We start from the raw sequence: 8,317 nt of genomic DNA on the forward strand, positions 1-8,317 counted from the left end.
ATGATATTTCTAGCCTTTCAGCGATATGGGGCATGTTGAGATATCCCTTCTGCATCTGGCCCTTCCTACAACCAAGAAAGAGGCACAAGGCTAGTGGACCTCTTTGTATTTTGAAGACAATATATTTCTCGTTTTGGGTGTGTTATTCTAACTCATTTTACTGAGTGACCCAAGAAGCTACTAGTTTTGAGTGGGGGCCAAAAGAAGAGAAGGCTCTGCAACAGGTCCAGGCTGGTGTGTAAGATGCTTTGCTACAAGGTCCATATGATCTGGCAGATCCAATGGTACTTGAAATATCACTGGCAGGGATGCTGTTTGGAGCCTTTGGGAGGCCTCTATAGGTGAACTGCAGCACAGGACTTTAGGATTTGAGAGCAAAGCCCTGACATCATCTGCAGGAACTACCCCTGTTGAGAAACAGCTCTTGGCCTGCTACTGGGCCTTTGTAGAGACTGAGCACTTGCCTATGGGTTACCGTGTTACCATGTGCCATTGTCTTCCTATCATGAACTGGGTGTTATCTAACCCATGAAGCCATAAAGTTAGGCATGCACAGTGATACTCCATTATCAGTGGAAGTGGTGTATATGTGATTGTTTGATAGAATGGTGAAATGGCCTTTTGAAGTCTCAGTACAATGCCAGCCAAGTGGCAATACTTTGCACTGGGGCAAGGTTCCACAGAAAGCTGCATGTGATCTCAATCAGTGTCCAGTATATGGTGCTATTTCTATTGTAGGATTCATGAGTCTAGAAATAATTCAAATGGAAAGTAGAGTGGCACCATTCGATATTATTCCTAGCTACCTTCTGGCAAAACTTTTCCTTCTTATTCCTGTGACTCTATGCTTTGCTGGCCTACAGATCTTAGTGTCTTAGAGGGAAGAATGTTTTCACCAAGGAGACACAATTATTCCATTGAACTAGAAGTTAATACTGCTGCCTGGCTACTTGGAGCTCCTCAAGCCTTTGAAACAGCAGTTAAGAAGAGTTATGGTGTTGGCTAAGGTGACTAATCATGATCACCAAGGGGAAACTGAACTATTACTCCACAATGGAAATATGGAAGACTATGTTTGGAATATAGGAAATCTGTGATTAAAGTCAGTGGAAAACTAGAACCACCCAATCAAGACAGGACTACAAATGACAAGTACTGAATCTTTCTTTCTCTGTCTGATTTATCTAATTTGGCATAATGTGCTCCAAGTCTAGCCACGTTGTCACAAATGGGAGGATACTTTCCTTTTCATGGCAGAAAAAATATTCCATTGTATATATGGAATCTTTTCCACATCTTTTTTACCCATTTATCCACTGATGGGCATTTGGGTTGTTTCCATATCTAGCTAATCATGAATAATGCTGTGATAAACATGGAAATGCATGTATCTTTTCAAAATCCTGTTTTGATTTCCTCTGGGTATATGCCCAGAAGTGGAATTGCTGGATAGTATAGTAGGTCTATTTTTAATTTTTTGAGGAACCTCCACATTGTTTCTTATAGTGGTTGGACCAGTTTATATTCTCACAAACAATGTATAAGAGTTCCCTTTTCACCACTTTCTTGACAGCATCTGTTGTTTCTTGTCTTATTAGATGGTGTCAATGAAGGTTTTTACACATTTCTGTCATGATTGCCCCTGGTCTGTCACTGATAATAAGATGTACTTTAAAAGACTCACTTTCAGATTCAGCTACTCTTTTCCAGGCCAACCTTTTTCCTTTTGCACATTAAGAGTTGACTCTTTTGTAATTCTTTCATTGGCTCATAGAGAGTTGTAAAAGAAGTCCCAAGTAGGACAACTTGGAGAACTGATGCTGTGGTCTATTCTAAGCATTATTTAAGATTGGCAAAGAAAAAGGAAGGACATGATGTACTCAGTGCCATCCATTTTTATTCTACTAGCAATTTTCTCTAAGATCAGAGTATCTTGAGGTCTCCAGATTGGAAAAGAATCAATTTCTGTGGCAGACTAAAATCAACCTTTTTCAAATAACTAAGCTGTGGTATTGTAAATTCCCAAACAGTCTCCAAATAGTAAGATACAATTTTCAAATGTTCTCATAAACAGGAAAATTTAAAAAAAATTATCCATTCTCAAACCTCAAAACAAAGAATTAATTTAACTACCATTACAGAGACGAGAGAGAAGAATATTTTTAAAAACTCAAAATTCTGGTGTAAAAAAATTACAAGCCCTTGTAGATAAGAAGGGTGAAATTACATCATGAGCTCACAGAGGAGCTGATCTTAATGATCACACTCAATGTTAATTTTCTAAAAACAGTATTTATTTAAAGACTTTTTACTATCTTTTATATATATATATATATATATATATATACACACACACATATATACACACTACTATTTACTATTGACTATCACATACTTTACTATTGTATATATACACACACACATATATATATGTATATGTATGTATGTGTGTGTGTGTGTGTATGGTTTTTTTTAAACCTTAAGATATAAAACAAATGTACAACTTTAACAAAATTTACATGTAGCTACCAAGTTACAAAACAATACTGCTTAGCTCACCTGGCTCCACTCCTACACCTCTTCCTCACCTTTATCCCCTCCGTGCTCCCAAAGGTTAGCTCTCAGCCTATGTAATTGCTTTCTTTCTTTTTTTTTTTTTTTTAAAGATTTTATTTATTTATTTGACAGACAGAGATCACAAGTAGGCAGAGAGGCAGGCAGAGAGAGAGGAGGAAGCAGGCTCCCCGCTGAGCAGAGAGCCCGATGCGGGGCTCGATCCCAGGACCCTGAGATCATGACCTGAGCTGAAGGCAGAGGCTTTAACCCACTGAGCCACCCAGGCGCCCCTGTAATTGCTTTCTTGTTTTTCTTTTTGCTTTTACCACTTAAATATCATTCTAAAATATTATCATTTTAGTTTACCTACATTTGAATTTTATATAAATGATATCATACAATATGGTTACTTCTGTTTTTCTATTAACTCAACATTTATGTTTTTCATCATAGCTGTTGCTATATATCTTGTTCTTGTTTTTTTAATTTTCATTAATGTATACTTTCTATTATATTAAATATATGACAATTTTTTTATCCATTCTACTGCTGATAGACATTACGTTTTTCCCATTTTTTGATTATTACGAAAAATGCTGTTATGAACATTTATGTATATGTCTTTGCACAGAAGCATAAATTTCTCAAGGGGGTGTGCCTAGAAATTAAATTGCTGAGTTACACATTTGCATACATTTAGCATTCTGTCTGACCACCATTTCTTTTTGGAAAGCTTCTTTGGTCCTACTTTTTTCTGTATCCAAGCTGAGCTAAATGCCTCTCTGTGCTCCTGAGGCATCTATGCATATCTGTATCACTGCTCTTCTCAGAGACTCAAAGAATTGCCAACTCTTGCTCAAATCTGTGTTGTCCCATATGGTAGCCACTAGCCATATGTTACCATTTAAGGTCAAATTAATTAAAATTAAATATGATTAAACACTCAGTTCCACAGTTCCCTTGGCCATATTTTAAGCTCAATAGCCATGTATGGCTTCTGGGTACCACACTGAACCATCCAAATGTAGAACATTTCCATTATCCCAGAAAGTTCTATTAAATATGTTGTTCTAGAATGCTAGTTCCTCCAGGGTCCAGGCTATAACTTATTCATCTTATATCTCATGTCCACTACAGTGCTGGACACACCAGGCTTTTGACAAATGTTTATTGAACTAGACTGCTCTCAAGGTTTACAGTCAGGTGGTAAAAGCAGAAAACACAACAGAATATTAAATGAAGCTCCAAAGACTGAGAACACTACAATAGGGACTGATACAATAGTTCCCTAATATCCTAAGATGTGAGGGGGTAGTTCATCTATGCAAGGCAGACAGATCTAGAGACTGTGAAACAAGATGACCCACTTCCAGCTTATAAAGGAGAGAAGATGGGGGAGAGATAGAGGAGAGAAGAAAGATTTCTCTGGAGAGAGTTGCAATACACTTGTGTCACCCCACTCCCTATTCACATTGTAAAGGAGGGGGCGTGTGTGATAAGGAGACAGCTGCTTTCTCCTCAACACAGCCAAATGAGAAAGGTATTAAGACCATTCAAACAACTTGTGGGGGAACCTAAAGACTTCAAAAGTATATAAAATTCCTGCTCTGTCATTTTCTGGCTATGGGACAATGGGCAAGTTACATAACCTCTCGAAACTTCAGTTTCTTCATTTGTAGTTGTGAGTAACGAGAGTACTTCTCTCCTAGGGTTAATGTAAGAATTAAATGAGTAAACCAATGCAAGGTACTCATAATAGCAATTTATCTAATTTTATTTGATGTGGATGTGCTTTGGCAAATGCCTTTTTATTGTATATCTTTTTTTTTTCTTAAAGATTTTATTTATTTGACAGGCAGAGATCACAAGTAGGCAGAGAGGCAGCCAGAGGGGGAGGAGGAAGCAGGCTCCCTGCTGAGCAGAGAGCCTGATGCAGGGCTCGATCCCAGGACCCTGAGATTATGACCTGAGCTGAAGGCAGAGGCTTAACCCACTGAGCCACCCAGGCACCCCTTTACTGTATATATTTGAACATTATATATGTATATTTTTGTATGCTGTATATTTTTGTGTATTTTCTTAAGCTCAGCAGGCTTTACCAGGCAAGCAGAAAATCTAGCTATCTACTAAACATGTGTGTTGTTTCCTCTTCAGTGTGGAGAGTTGTCTCTGGGCGGCTCTTGCCCAGTTCAAGACGACATCCCCTTCCCTTTTCATTCGCACATGGCCATATCACAAATTATCATAAATGGAATATTAGTAAAAATGATATGTAATAATTCTAGCAGAATTTTCCTTTTTTCTTCCTTCACATATTCTACCTTATCCACTGCTGTTTTGTTTTAGGTAGCAGATAACTGAGTTATTAACTATTTTCAGTCCATGACATGCAATTATTTTATTTTCTCCTTTTAGCTTCAATTCCCATGCTCTTCCTCGTCTCTATTCCCCATATTCCGCAGCGGGAATCTTGTGTTTTGGTGTATGCTTTACATATAACTTAGAAAACGCCACTGCATTGTTTTGGGCATGTGTCTTGAATTCATACAAATAATATGGTGCTATAGGGCTTATTAAATATAATATAATATAATTAAATATATATATATAATATAATTAAATATTAGGCCACTGTATTACCTACCATAGACTATTAATCTTTTAAGATGTGATGTTATACTATACTAATACTTTGTATGTGTTTTTTTATTGTAAGTAGAGAGGCTGTGTCTGTCGCTAGTGCCTAGAACAGTTTCTAACACAAGGAAGATAACAAAAATCAACAGCTGAGTAAATGTTTGATAAATATGTAAACACAAACTTAAAAAAAAATTGTTTCAAAGAATACAAAAACACTAATTTGAAAAGATACACGCACTCCTATGTTTACTGGAGCATTATTTACGATAGCAAATTATGGAAGCAGCTCAAGTGTCCGTTGATAGATGAATGGATAAAGAAGCTGTGGTATACATATACATACACACATGCACACACACATGCATATATACACATAATGGAATATTATTCAACCATAAAAAATAATGAGATCTTGCCATTTGTAACAAGATGGATAGATATAGAGAAATAATGCTGAGTGAAATAAGTCAGTCAGAGAAAGACAAATACTGTATGATTTCACTCATATGTGGAAATTAGGAAACAAAAAAAAATGAATGAAGGAAAAAAAAGAGACAAACCAAAAATGAGACTCTTAACTATAGAGAAAAAATTGATGCACCACAGGGGAGGTGGGTGGAGGGATACATGAAATAGGTAAAGGGGATTAAGAGTATACTTATCATGACGAGCACTGAGTAATGCATAGAACTGTCGAATCACTATATTGTACACCTAAAACTAATGTAACACTAATGTTAACTATAGTGGAATTAGAAAAAAAAACTCGTTTCATTTTTTTTCAGAAACTAACCTTACTTTGTCTAAATTACATGTTTTAAAATGAAATTAAGACACTAATTCATAAGAATATTGCCTGAAGAAAGATACCACACTATTTGATGTGTTTTATTTCGCCTACTTAAGTTCAAAACTATAATATCACAGGAATAAGGAAGAAATTATAATTGTAATTAACCTTTAATATATGTATCTTATCAATTCAAGATTGCTTTAGCTTATTATTGATGCTTATTATTGTATTATTTGCATTTTATTTTTTTATTTTTCTTAAAATTTTTTTTATTTTAATAAACATATAATGTATTTTTATCCCCAGGGGTACAGGTCTGTGAATTGCCAGGTTTACACATTTCACAGCACTCATCATAGCACATACCCTCCCCAATGTCCATTTCCCCACCACACTCTCCCGTCCCCCCTCCCCCCAGCAACCCTCAGTCTGTTTCTTGAGATTGAGTCTTTTATGGTTTGTCTCCCTCCCGATCCCATCTTTTCATTTTTTCTTTTCCTACCTCCCTCCAAACCCCCCCGCATTGCATCTCCACTTCCTCATATCAAAGAGATCATATGATAGTTGTCTTTCTCCGATTGACTTATTTCGCTAAGCATGATACCCTCTAGTTCCATCCACGTCGTTGCAAATGGCAAGATTTCATGTCTTTTGATGGCTGCATAGTATTCCATTGTGTATATATACCACCTCTTCTTTATCCATTCATCTGTTGATGGACATCTAGGCTCTTTCCACAGTTTGGCTATTGTGGACATTGCTGCTATAAACATTCGGGTGCACGTGCCCCTTCGGAGCACCACGTTTGTATCTTTAGGATATATACCCAGTAGTGCAATTGCTGGGTCGTAGGGTAGCTCTATTTTCAGTTTTTTGAGGAACCTCCACACTGTTTTCCAGAGTGGTTGCACCAGCTTGCATTCCTACCAGCAGTGTAGGAGGGTTCCCCTCTCTCCTCATCCTCGCCAGCACCTGTCATTTCTTGACTTGTTAATTTTAGCCATTCTGACTGGTGTGAGGTGGTATCTCATTGTGGTTTTGATTTGTATTTCCCTGATGCTGAGTGACATGGAGCATTTTTTCATGTGTCTGTTGGCCATCTGGATGTCTTCTTTGCAGAAATGTCTGTTCATGTCCTCTGCCCATTTCTTTTTTTTTTTTTAATTTTTTTTTTTTATTTATTTGACAGAGAGAAAGAGATCACAGGTAGGCAGAGAGGAGGAAGCAGGCTCCCCGCTGAGCAGAGAGCCCAATGTGGGGCTCGATCCCAAGACCCTGGGATCACGACCTGAGCCGAAGGCAGAGGCTTAACCCACTGAACCACCCAGGCGCCCCTCTCTGCCCATTTCTTGACTGGATTATTTGTTCTTTGGGTATTGAGTTTGATAAGCTCTATATAGATTTTGGATACTAGCTCTTTATCTGATATGTCGTTTGCAAATATCTTCTCCCATTCTGTCAGTTGTCTTTTGGTTTTGTTAACTGTTTCTTTTGCTGTGCAAAAGCTTTTGATCTTGATGAAATCCCAATAGTTCATTTTTGCCCTTGCTTCTGTTGCCTTTGGCGATGTTCCTAGGAAGAAGTTGCTGCGGTTGAGGTCAAAGAGGTTGCTGCCTTCATTCTCCTCAAGGATTTTGATAGATTCCTTTCTCACATTGAGGTCCTTCATCCATTTTGAGTCTATTTTCATGTGTGGTGTAAGGAAATAGTCCAATTTCATTTTTCTGCATGTGGCTGTCCAATTTTCCCAGCACCATTTGTTGAAGAGGCTGTCTTTTTTCCATTGGATATTCTTTCCTGCTTTGTCGAAGATTAGTTGACCATACAGTTGAGGGTCTATTTCTGGGCTCTCTATTCTGTTCCATCGATCTATATGTCTGTTTTTGTGCCAGTACCATACTGTCTTGATGATGACAGCTTTGTAACAGAGCTTGAAGTCTGGAATTGTGATGCCACCGACTCTGGCTTTCTTTTTCAATATTCCTTTGGCTATTCGAGGTCTTTTCTGGTTCCATATGAATTTTAGGATTATTTGTTCTATTTCTTTAAAAGAAATGGATGGGATTTTGATAGGGATTGCATTAAATGTGTAGATTGCTTTAGGTAGAATAGACATTTTCACAATATTTGTTCTTCCAATCCATGAGCATGGAATATTTTTCCATTTCTTTGTGTCTTCCTCAATTTCTTTCATGGAGGATTTTATAGTTTTCTGAGTATAGATTCTTTGCCTCTTTGGTTAGATTTATTCCTAGGTATCTTATGGTTTTGGGTGCGATTGTAAATGGGACTGACTCCTCAATTTCTCCTTCTTCTGTCTTGTTGTTA

The sequence above is a fragment of the Martes martes genome (genome assembly GCF_963455335.1).
Source record: "Martes martes genome assembly, chromosome: 2".
In the NCBI taxonomy this organism is placed as follows: Eukaryota; Metazoa; Chordata; class Mammalia; order Carnivora; family Mustelidae; genus Martes; species Martes martes.